At 43.1% G+C, this 23730-nt stretch overlaps 1 long non-coding RNA gene across 1 annotated transcript in view; it reads left to right on the top strand.

Moving 5' to 3' along the window:
- The first annotated feature begins 225 nt into the window (after positions 1-225).
- LOC138143889 (uncharacterized) overlaps positions 226-23730 on the top strand; it is a 59321-nt gene continuing 35816 nt past the window's right edge. Inside the window, exon 1 of the long non-coding RNA XR_011163818.1 lies at positions 226-422. This is a non-coding gene — a long non-coding RNA (uncharacterized lncRNA). The remainder of the gene's footprint in view (positions 423-23730) is intronic.

The following is a 23730-nucleotide window of genomic DNA, read 5'->3' as shown; positions in this document are numbered from 1 at the left end:
CCTGCCAGCTGACACAGTTGCCAGTGCTGTCTCAGGAGGCAGCTGGCTGATTCTAGGTCCGGAAATGTGAGGCAACTACTGTCTCTGGCTCTTTAACAAGCAAAATGAAATACATTGGTTGAATGTGTTTTAGAAACCTCTAGGGGAGAATAGGGCACAAACCTTCCCCACCCCCACCCCCACCCCTTCCAAGAAGAAGCATTTTGTGTTTGTGGTCTGGGAGAACAGCCAGGCTGGCTAATGCAGAAGCCCACAGAGGTCAGTAAATGAGTAATGAGGACCAGGATAAAAAAGCCAGTCACATTTCCAAACTACTTTTACATTACAAAGCTTGTCTTCAGCCAACCAACCGAGGAGAAGCATTTATTAAGCGCCTACTCTTTGCAGAGCTTCATGACCAGCAAGAGAAATGTGAAGTTTAGGTAAGCTGTGTTTCCTGTCCTTAAGGTGCTTATAGTGTGTATGTATGTGTGCATACTATGTATATACACATACAAGTAAATGCAAAATATAAAACATAAATAGGAGATAATTTGGGTGTTGGAAGCAGTGCATGAGCTGAGGCTTTAAGGAAACTAGGGATTCTAAGAGACAGAGGTAAGGAGGGACAACATTCCAAGTCATGGGGCACACACAGCCTGTGTAAAGGTACGTAGGTGGGAGACAGGTTTCTAAGGAAGGGGAACAGGAAGTTGTCTGGTTTGGTTGGACCATAGAGTACATAAAAGGGAGTGATATGCAACAAATCCCCAAAGTGATGGTAGTTATATTTCTATGCTATTTTAAGGTTTGTGAACCACTTTCTTACCAATAAGCTTGTGACATAGTTAAAGCAAGTATCATTATCTGTTTTTCACAGATGGAAACTTGAGGCACAGTGAGGTGAACTGTCTTGTCTAGAGTCACACAGCTAATGAATGTCAGAGCTGCATCCCCAGCCAAATAATATTAAGAAACCTAGAGGGTTCCATCACACTGAGTGAGGCTCTTCTGGAGAATTTATAGAAGGATGTGGGCAAGAGTCACTCAGGATAAGAAAGGGTGGACAGGTTGCAACCTGCACCACTGAAGGGACTATCCAATTCACAAGATCACAGAACTATTGAAATATCTGTTGGGAGAGAGGGTTAAATGGACACCATGGATATGATGAATTTTAATTTGACCAAAGCATTTAGTTTGTTGTATATATCTGTATGTACCTGTAAAACAAAAAGTTTAGACTAAATGCCCTCTAAGGCCCTGCCAGCTACATGAATAAGATGGGGAAGTGTGGGCTGAATGGGTATCCCCTTCAGTGAATCCAAGCAAGGCTGAGGAATAACTGTGTCTAAACTTGGGAGTTCCTGTTGAGCATGTCTGAGGATGACATCTAGATCGATATTTTTATTATTGACTTGGATAAAGACCTAGAAGGCATGCCTAGAGAGTTTGTAGATGCCACCAAACTGAACGGGATAGCGAGTCTGAGAGATGACAAAATACTGATCCAGAGCAATCCCAAATTATTGGAATGGCAAAGTGAAATCCACACTATGAAACTGAACAGAGCTAAAGGTAAAGTCCTGCTTTCAGGCTCACAAAATGATCTAGGGAATTAGAGCTATATATAACTAGGTTTTTTACCATTCCAGCAGGCCCCCTGAATGGCTCCTCACTATCACTTCCTCCCTGCTCCACCCGACTTTTGCCACAGATTATTTGCTTTCAAAAAGAGAAAGTATTCCTCTTTCCCCACAAAGTTCTTTTTAAAGAATACTTAAATAGCACACAGTTCAATTTTAAGACAAGGCTTTTAAGTGGTATCTTCACAGTCATCTCCCTGTCTCTCAACTCCATTCTCCCCCCCCCCCAAAAAAAAACCCCATCTCTCCAACAAACAGAAAGCTTGAATAGAACAAAAAGCCTGCATATCTAGGCTATATTGATGTGAACAGATGTGTTGAATTTGATTCTATGCAATAAACCACTGTGATAGATTGCAAATGGTACCAAGAATTACTGTGTCTGTCCCTCAAGGAGCTTACATTCCTCTGGGGGAGAGGGGAAGGGGAAATAAAATGAGTAAACAGATAAGTACAGACATGTTCATTTGAGGACACAGAGAGCACTTATAAGGTGGGGGATTAGGAAAGGCTTCTTGTAGGAGATGGCACCTGTCCTGAGGCTTGAAGGAAAAAGAAGCATTGAATGTATTTTAAGAAAGTGAAAACGTCCAGAGTTGGGAGGTGAAGAGTCTTTTTGTGAGGAACAGCGATCGATGGATTGAAGAGTGTGCAAAGGGGAGTAAAGTGTGAGAAAACTGGAAAGGTAAGATTTGTTCCGTTGTTTCAGTCATGTCCATCTCTTTGTGACCCTATTTGGGGTTTCCTGGGCAAGAAACTGGAGTAGTTTGCCATTTCCTTCTCCAGCTCATTTTATAGACAAGGGACAGAGGCAAACAGGGTGAAGTGACTTGCCCAGGGTCACATAGCTAATAAGAGTCTGAGATCAGATTTGAACTCATGAAGAGGAGTCTTTCTGATCCCAAGCCCAGTGTTCTATCTACTGTGCCACCTACCTGCCCAGGTGGGTGGAGCAGGTGGGGGGGGGGAAGAGTTAAAAGCCAAACAGAGGACTTTCTGTTTGTATCTGTAGCTAATAGGGAGCCAGAGCTTATTGAACAGGGAGGTGACATGGTCAGACCTGTGCTTATATCAAGAAGAACTGATTTTGAAGTCTGCTTTTGACACTAGCTGTGTGACCCTGGGCAAGTAAGTTACTTAATCTCACTGAGCCTCAGTTTCCTCATTTGTAAAATGGGATAATACATCTAGAGTCTACCTCCTAGGCTGGTTGTGAGACTCTCATAAATAATGTACGGCAAGTGCTTGGCAAACTACAAAATCCTATTGAAAGGTCAGTTGGTATTTAACTCTTAGCAACATGGTAGGTCTAAGTGGAGCTGCTGTGGTAACGAACATCTCACCTTCAAAGATATCTCCTATGTCCCTGTGGTGGAATGGAAAGGACACTTAGAAGTAAGAGACCCAGTTCCTAGTCCTGGCTCTTCCATACTACTTGCATGATCTCTGTCACATCATATCTCTTCTTAGGTCCTCAATTTTTCTATCTGTAAAATGAACCAAGTTGGATTAGATTACCCCTAAGGTTCCCTCCCAGCTTTAGCTAGCATTTTCTGATTCTAGGCTGAGCCAAACAGCTGGTCAGGGCAGCAGAGTTCACCGTCTCAGGGGCCCGCCTCCACCCTATCTTGTCTCTTTCCAATATCCCAGCTTTGGAGAAACGCTGACCTGAAATGATTCTTTAATACTTAGCTCATCCGTCACTTAATTATTTGTGAGAAAGAAGTCCGCGACCCATGTTGCAAAGCCTGTTCCTTTGGCATTAGACAGAGTGAGGTCTTCTGTCCTTCTAGCCAGCACATGGCTCTGTTTCGTACCAGCAACAGGACTTTGAGTTACGATTATGGCGCGTCTCCACTTTCATGAACAATAACGATCCCACTCCTGGGTGCATTTCACAAAGCTACCATCTATTGCCACATAATGCTGCCATAGTGTAATTACTCTGTATCTCGGCGATGGAGACTCTTTCTGTTCTGAAAACCCTTGTTTTGCACAGAGGTTACTTCTGTGAAGCCGGACCTCAGCCCTGCAGCTTGAACTTAAGACAGTGCACATCTGTAGTCTTTCTGGCATCTCTGCCGACTTCTCCTCCAGGTTTTTGCATTTGCATATGAAGATACAACTCAGAGTTTAATAAGAGAACCTGAAAATTGTACTCCTGGAACTGGTGAGAGAAACAGACAAGAGAGGGGCTCTTTTGTCTCTCAGGGCATCTTCTTTTTCCCTCCAGTAGCCATGCCAGCAATCTAACAGTTGTGTTGTCACTGTAAACTGCCTGGATTAGTCCTTCTCCTTCAAAATCAACAAAGCCAGCATTATCCAATTACAGGGCAAGAAAGGCCTAATCTTCCTGACCAGCTGCCGAAGGATAGCACAAACATCTCTTTAAATCAGAATTATATCATCTCATTCTTTCCCCTTTGCTCATCATGAGGATGGAAGTGTTTAGTGATCTGAGAAGGAAATATCTGCTTTAGGCATCTTCAGTGAATAACTTTTTCCAGTGGGCTTGATATTCTGTAAAATCATGCTAAGCTCTTGGGATGCTTACTTGCAAAATATCGTTTTCCAATATCCTTTTCTTGTGGTGCTGAAATGACCGAAGGCAGATGAAAGTTGGAGACAGTCCTATGGATCTTGAGTGAAGGTTTTAAATGATCCCAAATAAAGTTAGAAATCTGTACCAAATGTATGCAACTTTGCTTATCCAGGTGCTAGAAAAAATGTCCCCTTGGCATTTTGAAGTAAGTGGAATTAACTTTCGGGTCCCTTGCACCCAGGGTCAACTATGGCAGGGCAAAACTTAGAGGATGCTGACAGTACTGGTCCTCAATTCAACAATTAAATTCAACCAACATTTCTAAGTAGTTCTTTTGAGCCAGGAGCATGGAGAGGTCAGTGTGGTGCAGTGAATAGAGGGTAACCTTGGCACAAAATAGCTGTAATGATCCTGGGCAATTCCTCTAACCTCCATGTGTCCAGACAACTCTGAGATTTGAAGCTATGGACAAGTTGGAGGGATTTTAAAATCTGGGAGTTCCCTGAATAAATAATATCACAACATTTTTGGTGTGGACCAAAACCCCCATACATTTTTGCCAGACACTGTGCTAGGTACTAAGAATCCAAAGGCAAAAACCAAAACAGGCCCTGACCTCAAAGGCCTTACATTTTGCTGCAGGAGAAAGTACTTACACAGATAAGTGAATACAAAATTTATACAACTTAATTTTGTGTGGGGGAGAATCCAAGATAGGAGGTAGCATTTGAAGAGAACCTTGAGTGGAAGTAGGATTTCGAATCATGATCATTACAGGAGTAATAATAGAATCATGATAATATAATGATATGTAACAGATAACAATATGTAATATACAATAATAGCAAGAAGCATTTACATAGCACTTTAAGGTTTCAAGATGTGTTACATCTATTATCTCATTGGATCCTTACAACCACCCTGGGAAGTAAGTACTGGTATTATCCCCATTTTTGAGATGAAGAAACTGAGACTGAAAAAGGTTAAGGGACTTGCCTAGGGTCACACAGCTAGGAAGTGGCTGAGGTAGGATTTGATGGCTGAATCTTGCTGATTCCATGGCTAGCATCCTAGACTCACCAACTCCAAAAGTCAAGCAATTTGTCCCCAGTCACAGGAGCTGGGATTTGTACCCTGGTTTCTCATGATTCCAAGCATAGGGATATTTCCACTACCACCCATTCCCTTGCCCAACCTGTTTCTGCCTGCTTTTAAACCACAACCCTCTGAGTTAGGCACTATATAAATACTTGCTGCCTGGATGTCCAAAGTATCATTCTTTTTTCAGTTGGTTGTCACTTGGCAGCCCCATTTTGTATTTTTTTTCTTTTGTGGAAGGGGAAAGCAGGGCGATTGGGGTTAAGTGACTTGCCCAAGGTCACACAGCTAGTAAGTGTTAAGTGTCTGAGGCTGGATTTGAACTCAGGTCCTCCTGACTCCAGAGCCAGTGCTCTATTCAATATGCCACCTAGCTGCCCCATGGCAGCCCCATTTTGATAAATACCTTTTTGGTTTGAATGATTGATAATGGCTATTCCCCCTTCCCTCTAGGGCACTGAAATCTAGCATTCAGTAAATATGATATCTTAAGCCAGAGTAATACATTGCAACTGGGAGAATTCGAGGTTCCTGGAGACCTCTGGGAGATATTTTTGGAGGATGACAGCCTTTCCTCCATATGCAGTGCTTACTTCTAAGGATGTCCCTGTCTCTGGAAGCTTCATAGCACTATGATAGAATGAAATATCACTAGTCAGAACTGCCCTGGCAGGCCCTCCTCGTCATCATTAGACATTTGTGCCATGTCTCTAAATAAGTTTATAGATATCTTTCTTTTTTATATCACTTTCATTTCCAAATACACTCCTTCTGCTTTCCCTTACCAGAGAGTCAATCCTTGTAACAAAGGACACCACCAAAAAACCAAACCAAAACAAAACAAAATCCAAAAACACCAACAGAGAGGGAAAAGACCAGTTTGACAAAACTAACAAATGCATCAACTGAGTCTCATAGAATGAATACACGATGTTCTAAGCTCAGAGCCCCCTACTTCTCCAAAGAAGAGAGGGAGTTTCATTTTTTCCTTTCTTCTTGGGACTAAGCCTGGTCATTATTATTACATGGCATTCAGTTTCATTTTTTAAACTTTTCATAGTTCGTATGTATATTGTTGGGTGTTTTCCTGGATCTGCTTATTTCCTTTTTGTCTCCATTCATATCAGTCTTCCCATGCTTCTCTATATTCTTTATAGTTAGCATTTCTGATAGAACGGTAATATTCCATCACATTCAAGCACCACAATTTGTTTAGGCATTGACTGATTGATGGACATCTATTTTGTTTTTAATTTTTAACTTACAAAAAGCGCTACTATAAATGTTTTGGAGTATAAAATGTCTTTCCACCTTTGAAGTAATTTGGATATATGCCTGGTAGTGTGATGCCTGGGCAAAGTAGACACTTTAATCACTTTCTTGGCATAATTCCCAATTGCTCTCCAGAATGGTTGGATCCATTCATAATTCCACCAACAATGTATTAGTATTCCTGGCTTTTCACAACCCTACCAACATTGACTATTCGCATCATTTGTGCTTTATATAACGCATCTCATTTTATCAAAGGATCATCAATTTGGAGCTGGTCTATTCCCTCCTCCATTTTGCAGCTGAAGAAATAGGCACAGAAAGGTCCAGAGGCATGCAACTAGTAAGTCATCTTTGCTAATTTGCTGTGTGTGAGGAGAAACATCATGATTGTTTTGATTTGACTTTTTATTGATGATTTTTATGTGGGTTTTTTTGCCTTTTTTTGGGGGGGAGGGCAATTGGGGTTAAGTGACTTGCCTATGGTCACACAGCTAGATTTTTTTGTGTGTGTTAAGTGTCTGAGGCTGGATCCAAACCCAGGTCCTCCTGACTCCAGGGCCAGTGCTCTAGTCACTGCACGAACTAGCCGCCCTTTATTGGTGTTTTGAAGTACTCTTTCTTCATATGGTTGACAATTGATTATTTGTATCTTCTGGCCACTCGTCCATTAGGGAATGGTTCTATATTTATGCTAGTTTCCTAGATATCTTAGTGATCATGGCTATATCTTTTTAATAGAGAACCCAGAAAACTTGGAGATAATTCCAAAAGCATTTATTAAGCACTTACTATGGATGATGATCAATTTAATTCAATTCAATTTAAAAATAATCATCAAATGCCTACTATGTGCCGAGTGCTGGGGATACAAAGGCAGCAACAAAATAGGCCCTATTCCGAGGGAAGCATACAGTCTACTGGGGATGCAGCCTGCAATAGAGGTTGGTTCCTGAGCTGATTGGTTTCTAGTGGCAAGGGGTCATCATCTTAGTTTAGCAAAAGAAAAATCAGGTCATAATCATAACTTCTGCTCTCTTTACCTTTCATTGTCCATGTTAATTTAAGAAATGGAAGTAGAGGAAACCATTGGGAGTAGGAGGGCATTAAGCTTGGAGCGCCTGTTCTGTAGAGATATGAGCCTGAAAACCTTGACAAAAGCTGGATGACAAGAGGATTCAAGGTAAAGGAAGAGACTAAAATGGAGTTCTGTATTAAGTTTAAAATGTTATAAAATGTGAATTACTATTATTAAGAATAAAATGGGGCAGAGAAGGGATTATGGAAAATTACAATCATAGAAGCCTAACTCTTGATCTGGAAGGGACTTTAGAGGTCGTCTAGTCCAACTCCTTGGGACACTGAGGCCCAGGGGGATCGAAGTGATTTGCCCAAGGTCTCACAGAGCTAATAAGTGTCTGAGGCAGGATTTGAATTCAGGATTCCCTGATACCAGGTCCAATGTGCCATCCATGATATCTCCTGCTATACCACATACTTAAGGTGCAAGCCCATTGCTCATATGCTTTCACAATTGGAAAGGTTTTTTCCCCTCAAAGCTGCATGAGGCCTGACTACCCATTATCTCTGTTGCCTGTTGGGTCCATTAGATCAGACAGGAAGGCCTTATGGCAGGCCTGCACAACATATGGCCCAGCAAAGGATTTTGGGTGGCTGTTGAAGAATGCAGAGGATGTAAAACAGGCCACTTTGGCAGACCATGAGTGATCTTCCAGCTGTATGCTATGCATGCCTGCCTTATGACATTGCTTCTGGTTACCAAAGGGTTAACTTGTAGTTAAGGTGGAGTAGTGTTATAAGAACGCTGGAGGGTATAAGGAGCCAAGAAAAGGTGGGGCACAGGTGACCCATAGCAGGATGGGGAAGTAGCTGTTAGTGTGGAGCAAACCTACATTGGTTGGCCTAGCTCAAGCAAGGAGCTCCAGTTGGGATCAGAGACTTAGCAAATAAAGAACACCACAGGCACAGTCCAGAGGGGCAGGGCCAAGTGAATGCATTTGGAAGCCTCTCCCCCTCTCCCCCTTCCCAGGTCTGGAATACGCTCAGGAGATTCTAAAGAAAAGCCAGGAACACGTTCCCTGACTGGAGGGATGGAGAGCCATAGGCCAAGCCTTGAAGTCTTGTGCTGGGTCCAAAGCCAAGGTCAGGAGAGCCTTGAGGCCAGAGTCAGATCACAGGTGACTAGGTGGAGCTTCTGGTTATGCCAACTTGCTTACTAGGCAGGAACTTCAAGAACTGAGTGGCAGCAGTTCCCTGGGCCATGTGCTCTGAATATTTAAAGGGCCCTTGCTTCTAAGAGGTGACCCACCTGCACCTGTCCTGCTAGCCCTTAGAATCAGGAAAGAAGGGGCCTGGGAGGATCATTTACATGAAACAAAAACATTCCTGAATAATAAGAGTTGTCATTTATATGTTTGCAAAGTGACTTACGGATATTATCTCATTTGATCCACACAACAATTTTGAGAGGTAGAAACTATTATTATCCTCATTTTTACAGATGATGAAACTGAGGTAGACAGGGGTGAAATAACTGTATCTGAGGCTGTATTTGAACTCAGGTTTTCCTGACTCCAAGTCCAGTATTCCAGTCATTATTCTACCTAGATGACTGAACAGCAATGATTGGAAACAATGCTTCTAATGAGACTGTCGTTCACTTTCAATTCTCCAAGACTCAGTCCAAAGTCCTTCAACATGGGCAGAGATTGCTGCTGCCCATGCTATTGGCAAGGAGTCCACCTTGGGTTTTCAAAAATGCCAATGACTCCCTTCCCACTGGAGATGTAATGCTAAGCACTTGGATACTGCCTTCCCTTCCCTATCGAAAGGCCTTGAACCAAATAGATTTGCCTGCTTATCTTATTTTGTTTCCATTAAGATTTCCCTTACTTCCATGCACAGATGGTGTTATTGGACTTATTCTACTAATATCTTGCCAATTATATAAACTATCTTCCAGGCTTAAAAACATGGCACGACAAGATTCCTCCATTCAACAAGCACTTATTAACTGCTTATTGTGTGCTAACCAAGGCAACTGGGAATTCTGGTTCAAATCTTGCCACTGCCACACACTTTCTGAGTCCCTGGGCAAGTGCTTAGCCCTTCACTATCCCAGGCACAAAATGGTGGGCCTGGTACTAGATAGTAGGGACACAAGGGGATATAAAGACAAAGTGGCTGCTTTTAAGGAGCTTACACTAGCAACTGGGAGGGGCCAGGGGCAGGGCAATTTCAGCTGTGGTCAAAATTGGTGATGATACCTGAAGTTCAGTCGCTCAGATCTCAGAACTTGTGGCTTGGGCAAGTGGTTTTCTAAATGTTCCAAATTCTAGTCACCTGGTTGGTTCTATGAGTTTAATTTTTTACATCTCTCCACTCAGAATTAACTTTTTTTTCATAAATAGTCAAAGAAAAGCTCACTCCCTTTGCCTATAAGACTGCATATCCCTCTCCCTCCCCACTCACACTGGAGACCTTGGTTTTGAACTTGGTACTGGGGGGTGGTCACTAGGGAGAAAGCACTTAGGGTACAGTGCTAAAGGGCAAGGCAGGATGGGTACATGGGAGCAGGCTGCACAGGTGGAAAAGGGGTAGAAAGGATGCTAGCAGAGAGATGAGCAGAAAAGGAGATAGGCCAGTTGTATAGTGAGAGTGGGAGAGAAGAGATGGAATGGCTAGCCCCAGACTCCCATGGCAGCCATCAGCAAGTCAAGAGATTTCTTCCTGCCTGTTGAGGGGAACCCACTGTGGAAGATTCATAGGAGAATGTAGACAAGAGTCAAATAGGATGGGAGGGCACTGATGGATTGTGGTCTCACAGAGGAACAGGGTACGTCCTTTTCTGACATTGGTCAAGTCCCTTGAAGCACTGGTAGTAGGCCTCATTTTCTTTGTCTGTAAAATAAGGGGTTAGGGCCCTTTCCAACTCCAAATCTCCAATCTGCTGTGTTTCTTTAGTGTTAGATCATTTACATAATGCTTTCTTACATCAATCCTTTAGACGATCCAAGAGGCAGTGAGGAATTTGTGGGAAGAGGGCTGGACCTAGAGTTAAGAATATCTGGGTTCCAATCCTGTCTCAAACAAAACATGCATTGGCTATGTGACACTGGTCAAGTCACTTTAAGCTCTGTTTCCTCATCTGTAAATTGAGTGAGTTGGACCCCAAAGTCCCTCTCCAAATCTGTGATCCTATTGTCTGTTAGATCTTCATTTCAGCCATTAAAGGAACAGCCAAACCTCTTCTCCCTCTCTCTTGGCTCCCTTGGCCATTGCCTGTATTCCTGCCACTTGTTTGCACTGTCACCTCTGTGTGGCTTTAGTCTCATCTCACACTAAAAATGCTTTGTCTAGTCCTTGAAGTGGATTATTAATGGCAGCTGGTGCTGTTATCGCCCTTCATAAATGCTTCCATTCTGGCTAGACTGGTCTATCTGGCCCTTCTCACTCTTGCCTTGCCCTTTGCCCAGCCCGACACACAGACACACAGACACAGCCCCATCCCTTCTCCCACTTCTTGCCTAGGCCTCAGGCCCTTTCCCTTCCTCAAGCAGTTTCTAGCTGTTGCCCAGCTAGGGCAAGGTTGCTATAGAACTCTTCCCTTTCACAGCCCTCTTAGCCTGCGGATCCAGATGTGGAAGGAACAACAAAGACACACAAGACTTCCCCATTCTAGGAAGTTTGTTCCCTCTGTGGGGAGGCAGTGGGAGGCCAAGAGTCTGAGGCTGTACCACTCTACCTTGTGAAGTTGGATGAAGCCCTTCCCCTCTCTTGGTGGGCCTTAGTTTCTTTCTCTTCAAAACTTTAGGGTTAGGGGCCGCTAGGTGGCACAGTGAATAGAGCACTGGCCCTGGAGTCAGGAGGACCTGAGTTCAAACCCAGCCTCAGACACTTGACATACTTACTAGCCATGTGACCTTGGGCAAGTCATTAACCCCAATTGCCCTCCAAGAAGCAAAAAGAAAAAACCTCGAGGGGTCGATTTGATGACCTCTAAGGTTCACTCCAACTTTTGAGCCCTGATGCTTTCAATCTAGTGTAATATTCAGATTCATGCACAGTGGGCCTGAGCAGGTTGATGTGCATTCCTAATGATGACTTCCAAGCCACAAGTGGTATAATCCAGGAAATACACAGCCAGACAATGAGGTGAGCTGAGTGGGAGACCACTCAGGACTGTCTGAGTGCAGCCCTGGTCCTGCTACCCAGAGAATGCTAAACAGCCTCAAGGGAGTCCCTCATCATGTTGGCTAGACCATCCAGGGATGATTTCCTGGAGGATGTGGATAAGTCACAAAGGGCGAGAAGCCCAGGGGTGGGCATAGAGATTGGGATCTGTGAGATCTCAGATTCATTGGCAAAGTTTGAATATCTTTCCCTTTATGAAAAGTGACTTTTTGAATAACTGATGAAGACTTTGGAGAACTTCCTTCACTATATCCTATGGGGGTTAGTACTTGCTGGAATTACAAACCAGAGGAGATTTTCCAATGACTGTCCTGGGGAGAGAGCACATCTCTGAGGTCCAAAGAATATGCAAAAACATTACACAAGCCAGAAGCTGTGCTCTATGAATAACACTTAATGTGAAAGGAAGAATTGTTTTCAACGTGTTTTCAAGTGATAGAGATGATGAGGGAGTTGGAAACAGATAGGTGGAGGATCAGGGATGAAGAGGTGGTCCAGGATGTCACGTACCATGCTTCCCACACAAAATCAGCACAGCACTGATTTGTACCAAAGCTGGGAAGGGGGGAAGTGAAGGTATTAGGCCAAAGGATGACCATCGAGAGGGAGACAGGTGTTGTAGTGTTCTTTGCTCTTCTGAAAATGAAACCGGGAAGGACTGGGCCTTGGACTCATATGCTCATTCATTCATTCATTCATTCATTCATTCAGTCAGTCAGTCAACAAGCATTTGCTAATGCTTTTAGCATTAGCATTTATTAATGCTCACCTACGTGCCAGGCACTGTGTGCTAGCCACCAGGGATACAAGGATAAAAGCCAAACCAGCCCTTGCCTGTGAGGGGCTCCCAGAGATATTCAACAAAAAATTCGGGGTCATTAGTTATACGGCATGGCAGTTAGGGTGCCCAAAAGACCTGGCTTCAAATCATGTCTCTGCCTCTTCTTAGCTGCATGACCCTGGGCAAGTAATTTTCTCTTTCTGAGTCTTGGCTTCCTCATCTGTAAAATGGGGACAATGAGGCCTCTGAGGCTTTACTTCCCAGGGTTGTTGAAAGGATCACATGAGCTAATATTTGTAAAGGACCTTATAAACAAACCTTAATATGCCACAGAGATGCCAATTATTTGTTTATTGGTCTATTTCCTCAATTTACTGATCCTGGACACATTATGTTCTGCTCATCCCTCCCCACCCATCAATTTCTGGAAGGCAAGGAATGTCTCGGCTCTGTATTTTCTTTCTTGGTGCCCGGCATATGCATACATAGAAAATGCTTCATGCTACTTGTTGATTGCTTACAGGCTTGAATCACTTGGAATGGCAAAGACTTATGTTCCTGGTTCAGGTATATATTTAAGTCCAACAGTCAAGTAAAATGTGTCAGTTTAATCTTAATTCCGTCCTGGCCATCTGGCATAACAGGAAGTCTGATCAGATGGGAGAAGATGACGGAGGTGCCAGGGACAGACTGGATTCTGAGCCTTTCGTGTTCCATCCGAGCCAGTTGGGAGACTAAACATTCCTTCCGAAGTTTGGGGCCCTGAGTGAGGAAGAGGAAAGGGAGGGAAGAGGGGGGTGAAAACGTGTGTCATCGTGTGTGTGTGTGTGTGTGTGTGTGAGAGAGAGAGAGAGAGAGAGAGAGAGAGAGAGAGAGAGAGAGAGAGAGAGAGAGAGAGAGGAGAGTGAGTGAGCAGGGATATCTGAAGGGACCCTGTAGGTTAGGGAACTTTTCCATGGCATGAGTCTTCAGAATACCACCAGTGGGTGGAGCTCTGTCCTCACCCTAGCTGTTTAAATACCAGTTCTTTGACACTGTAGGGCAAGGCATGGCAGGGAGACAAGGAAATAGGTGGAGAGAAGTTTGTGAATACTGACTGAAAGTAACACACCCCGAAGTGAAAGAATGTCACTTTGGGGTTTGTGTGTGTGTGTTAAATGACAGGATTGTAGATGACTTCTGAGGTCCCTTTCAACTCTAGAACTTTGATCCTATAAGAAGGCTACCTGCCCTAAACTCTGAAACTGCAGCCTTATGAACTTGGGTTCAAATTTTAACTGCGCCCCCATCACCTGTGTGACCTTGGGCAGGTCCTGTAGCCACCCTGGGCCTCAGTTTCCTCATCTTTAAAATGGAGGAGAGGAATAGATGGTCCCTGAGATACCTTTCAGGTCTAAATCTATAATTCTCTGACCCACTTCTGAATAAAACCTTTCCTTTTAATAAAAAAGCTCAGCAAAACAAAGCCAGCTGTATGACAATGCATCTGTCCCTGGGAACCTTGAATCCACCAGGATGTCTGTGCCCACCAGACTCATGATACCCCATTTGGTTACTGCATCGATCAGACTTCTGAAGTCTTCTATTATGTTCCTTTACATTCACATAATTGAACCTATCTCTTCCTTATTTCAAGTCCCTTGTTTGGAATACAGTTTCAAATATCATAGAGCTAGAAAGGACATCATCGAGAGCAACTCTAATTGGGGAGGAAACTTAGCTCCAGAGACACCAAGGGACTTGCCCAAGGTCACACAAGTAGTAGTACATAGCAGAATAAGGATTTGAACTCAGACTCTCTGACACCAAAATCAGTGTACTTTCCACTGTACAAATTGTTTCTTTGGATAAAGGAGTTCACAGTGATCCCATCTCCTGGGTGAAAGGGACGTTATTCTTCCCAGTCATTTTTTCCATTTTGTTGAGAAAGTTCATTTTTCAGGGCAATTGGCTTTATTTGGAAACACAGGTTTTTGCTGGCCAATTCTGTTTTCCTGACCCATTTTTTCCTTCTCTTCTGCTTGTGTCTTGGCTGATTTCAAGCATTAGCTGCAGAGCAAGGCCCTAGGAGGCTCCAATGATCACTGAATGGGTCATTGACATGCTATGTGATGTTGGGCAAGGCACTTAACAGATGAGGCCCACATAGGTTAAGTGGGGTTAGAAGGATTCAGAGTACTGACCTGCCTGACCAAATTTGTGTTTGCATCAGTACTCTTTGCTGACAAATGCAAACAGCCGTCTCTCCTCACTGTGATTCAAGTCAATAAGTACATATAAAGTGCCTGCTGTGTCAAGTACAATACTTGGCACTGGGGATGCAGATACAAGCGTCAAATAGCCTCTGTCCTCAGGGAGTTCACATTCTCCTGGGGAAGACAAAACACACATGTGCACAGATGGGTAAATATAAGATAATGTGAGGAAGGAGGGATGTCCAAACTGTAGTGTTTGGGCAAACACTGTCATCCCTAGCACCCTCTTGGCCCATCTGGGTCCATGAACACCCCTGCCCCTTTCTGGGAGTAGAGTGGGAGTGGAGGAAGGGGTTTGAGGCATGAGGCCAGAATGGGGCTATAGATGATTCTGCAATTTTTGTATGACTCTTTGAACCCTCTGATACGGGTATTCCTCCCAAGGTGTCCATAACAGCCTCCCCTTCCTTTTACATCCTTTGTCTGGCTCACCTCTTTCCAGAAAGTCTCCAGAGCAGATCTACCTAATGCGTTAGGATCTTTTCTCTGGATCTTTTTGACATTTATATTTATATTTATATCAGGGCAGTATTCTATTAGGGGAAATAAAATATGCATTCAAGAAGAATCTGTGATTTTATCAGTGGAAGGCACTCTTAGTGTGGAAACTCCCTCTTCTGACACAGATTACAACTCATCTGTGATTTGGGCTCCATGTAGAGAAGAATTTTCTTTTCTTTTTTTTTTTTTTGGAGGGCAATTGGGGTTAAGTGACTTGCCCAAGGTCATACGACTAGTAATTGTGTCAAGTGTCTGAGGCCAGATTTGAACTCATGTCCTCCTGACTCCAGGGCCGGTGCTCTATTCACTGCACCACCTAGCCGCCCCTGAAGAATTTTCTAATGGCTTTAACTGTCCAGGGGGAGGAGGCTGTGGGTTTCCTCTCATTAGAGGTCTTCAAACAAATGCCAGATGGTTACTCGTAGAGGAAATTTTTAGGTATGAGTTGGACAAGATGATCACTCCAGTGTCTTTCAACCAATCAAGCAACAAACATTTATTAGGCACCTCCTGTGTACCAGGAACTGTTTTGGGTACTGGGAATACAAAGACAAATCCTCTAGAGGGCTTCACACTCAACTCTGGAATTCTGCGACCGTGTCTATTTCTGGTTTGTTAGTTTTCCTTTAGCTTTTTTTGTTGATGCCTTGTTTTTTATACTGTCATCACTTCACAATGATCCTCTCTTAGCTCCAATAGGGTGCTCCCTTCTAACAAAGAAGTGTTGTCATTCAGTCATTTGCCAGTCATATGTGACCCTTTGTATCCTCTTTTGGGTTTTCTTGGAAAAAATACTGGAGTGGTTTGCCATTTCCTTCTCCAGCTCATTTTACAGATGAGGAAACTGAGGCAGAGTCATAAAACTAATAAGTGTCTGAGTTTACAATTGAACTCAGGTCTTCCTGACTCCAGGCCTAGCACTCTACTCACTGTGCCACCTAGCTGCCATAGAATGAATTAATTAGGAAGCCCTAAATTGTGTTAATTGTACTGCCCTCACAAAAAAAGTGCATTTAAACAAAACATGTTGACATATTGTCATATTAACATCTGACACTATGTGCCTCATTTTGCTTTACTGGTAGTGCTCTGAAGTCGCAATTTAACTCCTGCTTTATTAATGATGGTATTTATATAACACTTTAAGGTTTGCAAAACATTTTACAAATATTATCTCATTTGGTCCTCACAACAACCCTGGGAGGTAGGTCCTGTTTTATATCCCTATTTTATAGATAGGGAAATTGAGGCAGTCAGAGAGAGGTGACTTGCCCAGGGTCAAACAATGAGGAATTATTTGAGAACAAATTTGAACTCAGGTCTTCCTGACTCCTGGCTCAGAACTCTGTGCACTATGGCTCCACTTGGCTGCCATATAGAAGTTACCCCTCCCTAAAGTCCCATTCAAGGGAGGTTTTAATACAGTGGAACTTAGAAATGCAAAGTTTGGTCTTTGAATCAATTTGGTGGTGAAGAAAATGGAATTTCCAAGTATGTCTGCCTTTTGAAGATTTAATCTAGACATGTATAGTATCTGACTTCATTTCTCAGAGGATCAGATTCGTAAAAAGCACAGGCAACACGTTAAGTCCAAAAGCATTTGGAATGTCCAATAAGAATCCAGCAGATCTGCTCCTTCCAACAATGCAGGTCAAAGTCCATCCTGTCCATGGCTTCTCTACACCCACCACTGACGACGCTAACTAACACACACTAACCACTGACTTCAGACGACGTCTGAAGCTCCTGGTAATGGGGGTCCTTGCGTCTCTATTAGCTATCCCTCACTCTCACCACATGATTGGCCCATATGCAGATAAGCATGAAGTATGAGCATGACGTATCTATCTATCCACGAAACTTGCCATATTCAACTTGGTATTTTCATCAAGTTCACATAAAGTGTATTTCTTATTTTTTTTATGGAAAGATTTCTTTTTCTCCCAGGAAAAAATGATGGCAACACATAGCCCTATCTAGCCTTTGACCAAGGCCTGAGCCCTTCAAGCAACCTCAGTGAAATCCCAAGCTTCATAAGATAAGGGTGCCCAGCGGAAGATCTGAATGCAGACCTAAAGTCCAGTTATCTCCTCTTTCCAGAAATGGTTGGGGATTAAACTTGGGCTGCTGGGTCTAGTTTAGAGGAAGGGCAAACACTCATGCTCAGCTTGCAAAGAATGTCAGTGACTCAACCTGATTTACCTGGAAGGAAACTTTCTGTGGGCAAGAAGCTGGGGAAGTCTTCCAAGGACCACAAGTCAGGGCCTTCCCTTGCAAAGGATAGCAGGATGGTCCAATGGAAGGAGACCAGGATGCAGAGCTTTGCCACTTACTACTTGTGTGACCTTGGGCAAGGTGCTTCACTTGTCAGCCTCCATTTCCTCATCTGGAAGGTGAAGAGGGTTAGATTAGATGACCTCTAAAGTAATTTGCCTTGTATTTATTTAGTATATGCTTATCTGTGTATGGGCAATAAGGTGTCACAGTGGATAGAGTGTTGGGGCCTGGAGTCAGGAAGACATGAGTTCAAATCTGGCCTCAGACACTTACTAGCTGTGTGACCCTGGGCAAGTCATGCTGTTTGCCTTAGTTTCCTCATCTGTAAAAAGAGCTGGAGAAGGAAATGGCAAACCACTCCAGTATCTTTGCCAGGAAAACCACAAATGGGGTCATGAACAGTCAGATACGACTGAAAAACAACTCACCTAAAAAAATATGTATCTGTTGTTTCCCCCAAAAGATGTAAGCTCCTTGAGGGTAGGGGCTGCATCTTTTCTGCCTCTCAGTATCCTTGGCACCTGACACATATTAGGCACTTCATTGACTGATCCTTGGATTTTATGATGTGAAGGGAAAAATCCAAAGCTCTCAGCAGCATGGAGGCAGTTTGTCAAGCAAGTGGCCTAATTAGAGGGCCCTCGTTGATGATGACATTCCGGGAGATGAACATTTGGACTAGAGCTCAGTGTATTTTCTTCCCTTGTTTCTGCACAGCCTAGAGATGGCACAGTGCCAACTGTACAGCTGCTGAGAGCATAAACAAGTGACTTCTCAGATTCTTGTCCCCCCTCCCTGTCCTCTGAGGAAGAGCAGGACTTAGCTGGGCACCCGGCAGGCTGGTGGGATTCGAAGCTTCAATCAAGTGTGCAAAAGGCCCAGAGGCAACTTTCCTTACGTGCTCACAGATTCCTCAGTTTCCCTGTTCTGTTTACTCAGTGAAAGGCGTGTTTGTTAGGCACCACCTGTCTGCTTATTGCTTTATATACCCAGCTTCATTTCCTTTGGAAAGAATTAGCTCTTGGCTTCTTTCGCCTCCCCAACTGTATGTATGGTTGGAAAGCCATTCAACTTTCTGGAAGGAGTTACTTAGTCCTTCTCATAACCTTTTCCAGGCAAGGAGAAAGTTACCTCATTTTAGCCAAGAATACTTTCTTTCATCCTTGTAACAGAAGCGGTGATGGAGAGCCAGAGTTGAGAAGACCTGGGGTGGAGTCCTGCCTCTTACAAGTACTGATTTGTGATCTTGGTCAAAACCCATGATGTAGTTCTCATCAAGAAGGTCAACTGGGTGACAGTGAGGGTAGAATCAGACCTAACAAGATTCCTCTCCGCAATCTTCAAGGACTGGGTGACTGGAGAAAGCTGAGCTAGTAAGACTTTCCAGCTGAAAATAGGAAGAACCCATTTGCAACTTAGACTAAAATAAAATCAGAATCTCAGAGTCTCTAGGCTGGACAGGACTTCAAAGGTCATCTGATCCAGCCCATGCCTGCCCAGGAATTTTCTTGACGCTGGCTTTCCATCCACTCACCTGATCTGACCATCTCTGCTAATTCTTGTCCTACATGTTCCCTCCCCCTTGTAACTAAATTCCTGAAAAAGTCATCTTTCCTAAGTACCTCCATTTTCTCTCCTCTCACTCTCTTCTAAACACTGCACTCTGACTTCTGATTTCATCATTTGATTGAAACTACTCTCTCCAAAGTAACAATAGTCTCCTAGTTGCCAAATCCAGTGGCTTTCCCCCCTCAGTCTTCTTTCTCCTAGATCTCTCTGTGTAGCCTTTGACACCATTGATCACTTCCTTGACACTCTCTTCTCGCTAGATTTTCAGGACACTGGCCTCTCCTGGTTCTCCTCCCACCTCTCTGGCCACTCCTTCCCAGGCTGCTTTGGTGTATCCTACTAACCACCAGTGTCCCCCAAGGTTCTGTCCTGGGTTTTCTTTTTTTTAATATTTACACCCCATGTATGTATACATGTGTATATATGCATACATATGTACATGTGTCTAAATGTATATATATGTATGTAGATGTGTGTACATATGTGAGTATATACACAGTATGTATGTATATGTATATTCTCTCTCCTTCTATCTATCCGTAGTCTCTGTCAGGGTGATGTCTGGGCATTTTTCCCTGGCATTACCGCTGAATACATAAGTGCACCTGTTAGGTCAATGCACAGAACTGACCCATGCAAATGAGGCTACCTATCTCCTAAAAAGATGTCTAAGAAGACGTCCACATTCATTTTTGCACCCCTCACCCCTTCCCCAAGGCCTCATTGGAATTCATTGCAAACATCTGTCCTTTCAGTTTGATTCAAGACTGAATAACTTTGTGGAAGACAGGCTTTAAATGAATTTTCACATTAATTACAGGAGCTACATAGGAAGGCTGCATTGCAGCTTTGAAAGGATCTAGCACCAAGAATAACAAACCAACATGGTTGCTAGAATCACATTACATATAATTTGTAGAAAATTAGCAAGTGTACAGCCAAGGCATATAAACCAGAAATGGCTTAAAAGAGACTCTCCATGGAAACATGCTCATGATTTGGGAGCAAACATCTGGCCCTCCAAGCAGTGAATCAGGACCGCAGGTACTCGAAATCTCTTACCTCCAATTAACCATTCACTCTGTCATGACTCACTGATTTTCCCTGTCCGGTTGATTAAAAAGAGCTTTATGTTGCAAACGGCCCCCTCGGCATCTCTTTGATGTGAATTTATACTGACCTAAAACCAGCCACAAAGCCAAGAAGGCCCACTAACTCCAAGTCTGATGATCACAATTACTTGGAAAGTAAGAAAGAAGTAGCTGGATAGCCATCCTCACAAATCCCGAGACCAGACGAATGTTGGAGATGAGTGACCATGCCACGCTCACAGGGAAATGAAACATTAGTCTTCTAACTCAAGTATTTGCTCTTGGTTCCATAATAGTAATACAAACATATGTGCTCCGAAAATGAACATTAGAAGAAATGAGAAATGACTTTTTCTCTTCCCTTTGGAGAGCTCGGGCACCAGAATGAAGCAATTAGTAAAGTAGTATAAATGACATTCACTTCTCCCTGTAGAGAGGGAAGGGACCTTAGAGGAGAAAATGAAGGCCCAGAGAGTAACTAGTCCAAGGTCACGCACATGATAAGTGGCAGATCTTCTGACTCCAAATTCACTGCACCATGCCAACGTGGGCTGAGTTTGAGGGCCTGGCTTCTATTTTACGTACAATTCCTTCCATTTCTAACTAGGCTAGGTACTTGAGTATTTTGTTTAATTTAAATCTTGATCTTTATTTGTTTGTATATCACCTTTACTTTCCAATATATTCCCAGATGTTTGATGTAAGGTAATCTGCTACTCCTTTCATCCCACACCCACCTCCCGTCTCCCACCCCAGGGAGCCATCCCTTATAACAAGTAATAAAAATGATGGACAAAAACCAGTTTGGTAAAGCTCTCCAGCACATCACCCGAGCCCAACATCGTATACAGTGTTCCATGCCGCTAAGCTTCTGTTTCTGCCAAGAAGGGCTAGGGGTGCATCCTCAGATGTCTACTCTGGGGCGACCTTTGCTGCTCCTCATTTCACAGCTTTATGGTTCAGGTTCCTTGTACATGTTTTCCTGGCTCTAATGACTTGATGGGCATCAGTTCATATAGAAATTCAAGTATTAAAAATAGTGAACATTTCTTAATCACAGACAAATCTCACTAGGTGAATTTATGCCCTTCAAAGATGCCCATGTTTTTTAATATCAGTATTCTTTTGCTGATCTTGTATGGCTTCAAGTCATAGAATGCAAGGTATCTGAGGAATCAAAGGGCAACAACGGGGCTGTGACACCTTACAAACAAGGACATGAGGCAGGACAAGTAGCATAAAGGATGGTGTCAAAGAATGTGTGATCCAGAAAGAAGAGGGGCTCAGGTCACATGGCAAGATTGAGGGATAATCAATACACAGTCCAAGGATGCTCCATTAGTGTCCTTTGGATGGCCACAAACTTAAGGAATGTCCCAAATCCATTGGGTTGACCCCTTGGGCCAAAGATCTGGGAGGACATGGACATGAGTTGCCCTAAATGGGCAAGCATGGATGGGTTGTGATCTGAATCCTTGGAAGAAATACCCCAGATTGATGAGGCCAAAATATCTATTAGAAGATTGAAGGATAAACATGTCATTGGTTTTTCATGTTGTATGTATTTTGGGGGGATTTAAAAATGAATTATGGGGGTAGTTAGGTGGTACAGTGGATAGAGCACCAGCCCTGGAGTCAGGAGGACCTGAGTTCAAATGTGACCTCAGACATTTGACATTTACTAGCTGTTTTGACCCTGGGCAAGTAATTTAATCCTGATTGTCTTGCAAAAAAATGAATTATGATTTTTATTATAGAGTATATTTTTATTATATATACACATATGTATATATATATACAGCTATCTATCTATATGTCTACATATATCTATCTATATTTGTATCTACCTATATACATACATACATATCTATATCTATCTCTCTATGTATCTCTATATCTCTCTATCTCTCTATGTATATCTCTCTATCTATATATACAAGGAGAGAGAGACAGACATACAGACAGAATGAGACTGCAGGTAACCTAAAACTACCTCCACCAGTTGAGAAGGAAAAGTTAGACGAGGACTTTGACAGTTGCAGAGGCAATTCACCTATGACTCACAGTTGAGGGAGATAGGGTAGAAATGAGGCATCAATCCGTAGATGGAAATCACAGCCAAGAGACCTTTGGGGCTGTCTCATCTTTAGAGCAGCACGATTTGAATATAACATTTACTTTAGCCCGAACTACTGCATTTAAAGGATTTCTGGGGTCTTTCACAAGCAGTGCACTGACCCTTGATGGGCCTGCAGATTTTATTTCAAGTTATGCAGAGAGAAGTTGCCAGTCTCTAGATAGTCCTAAGCAGTCACAGTTGCTTTCTGTGGTTTCACTGGCCTCAGGACCCTTCCAAATCACAAGGATGCAACAGAACCACTGAGTTTTCCCCCCCACAAGGCTGGAGTTCAATTGTAGCTAAGGTAGAAGGCCATGGGGTGCTGTGGCTTCAAAAGGGTCTCTGAAAGGATCAGAGACAAAAGAGACTTGACTTGAGCTTAACCCACTGCAAATGGTGTTTATAATGACTACCTATTTCCTCCAACCTGTGATCAAGTGCAGGTTATGATCCCAGACCTAGGTGCAGGGGTATTCTCAAATCAGCTCAAACCTATTCCCAAAAGCTGATTGTTAAATTTTCATCATGAGCATCTACACCTCAGAAATCGACAAACGCTACAAATCAGGGCTTGGTTTATTGATTTGTTGATTGTATAGACTTAATAAAGTGATGGAGAAAATGGTTATAATGCAGATTTCACTTAAAAGCTTGTTGTGTTTTTTTTTCTTTTTCTGGAGAGACAGTTGTTAAACACTTATTAATATACCTCTGCCTAGCTAGTACATGCAGGTCAAGAAAGATGTACTGGCTCTCATTCTAGACCTAATTCCACAATATTGTCACTGTAATCTGTAATTATCAAGGCCACTGCTGTCACCTTTACTTTGAATTCAAGTTCAAGTGATAAGAAAAATAACCAACAGTGATTGTTAGTGGCAATGGAGCCTTCTCAGACAGTGCGGCCTGACTAGGGATTGCCAAGGCAAGGTCCTCTGGCCCTGTGTTCTTCCTGCATTATCTTGTTTTGTTATGGTGATATTGAGGACTCTTTTTTTACTCTAGAGAAGATTCTGCTTTATGGAATTATTGGCCAAAAGAGTCATCTGCTTAGTGGGATGCTTATGGGAAAGCCAAAACTGTATGCCCATTATTCCATGATTATGTGTAGAGGCTTCACTGAAGTTCTAGCTAATGTTTCATCTAGGCAGTGGAAGTGGAAGTGACCCTGGCTTTGTGAAGTCTTTGCTAGTACAACATAGGTTCTGGAATGTTTCTCTGAAGCTAGGAAGGCTTTGAGTATGAGTTCCACAATGAATTGGATGTGCGGTGTCAGAGGCCCAGTCTAATTCAGCATAGAAAGGCTCCCCACCAAGGTAGAATAGTAGAGGGATGACTTTTTCAGCCACAGCAATTCTTTAAGATCATCTACTAAGTAACAGAGGA

The sequence above is a fragment of the Petaurus breviceps genome, unplaced genomic scaffold, assembly GCF_028583685.1.
Source record: "Petaurus breviceps papuanus isolate PSGF00001 unplaced genomic scaffold, PetGlider_PUasm1.0 90681, whole genome shotgun sequence".
NCBI classification, from domain to species: Eukaryota; Metazoa; Chordata; class Mammalia; order Diprotodontia; family Petauridae; genus Petaurus; species Petaurus breviceps.
Note: the sequence above shows the minus strand (reverse complement) of the source record. Positions and strands in the feature narration are given on the sequence as shown.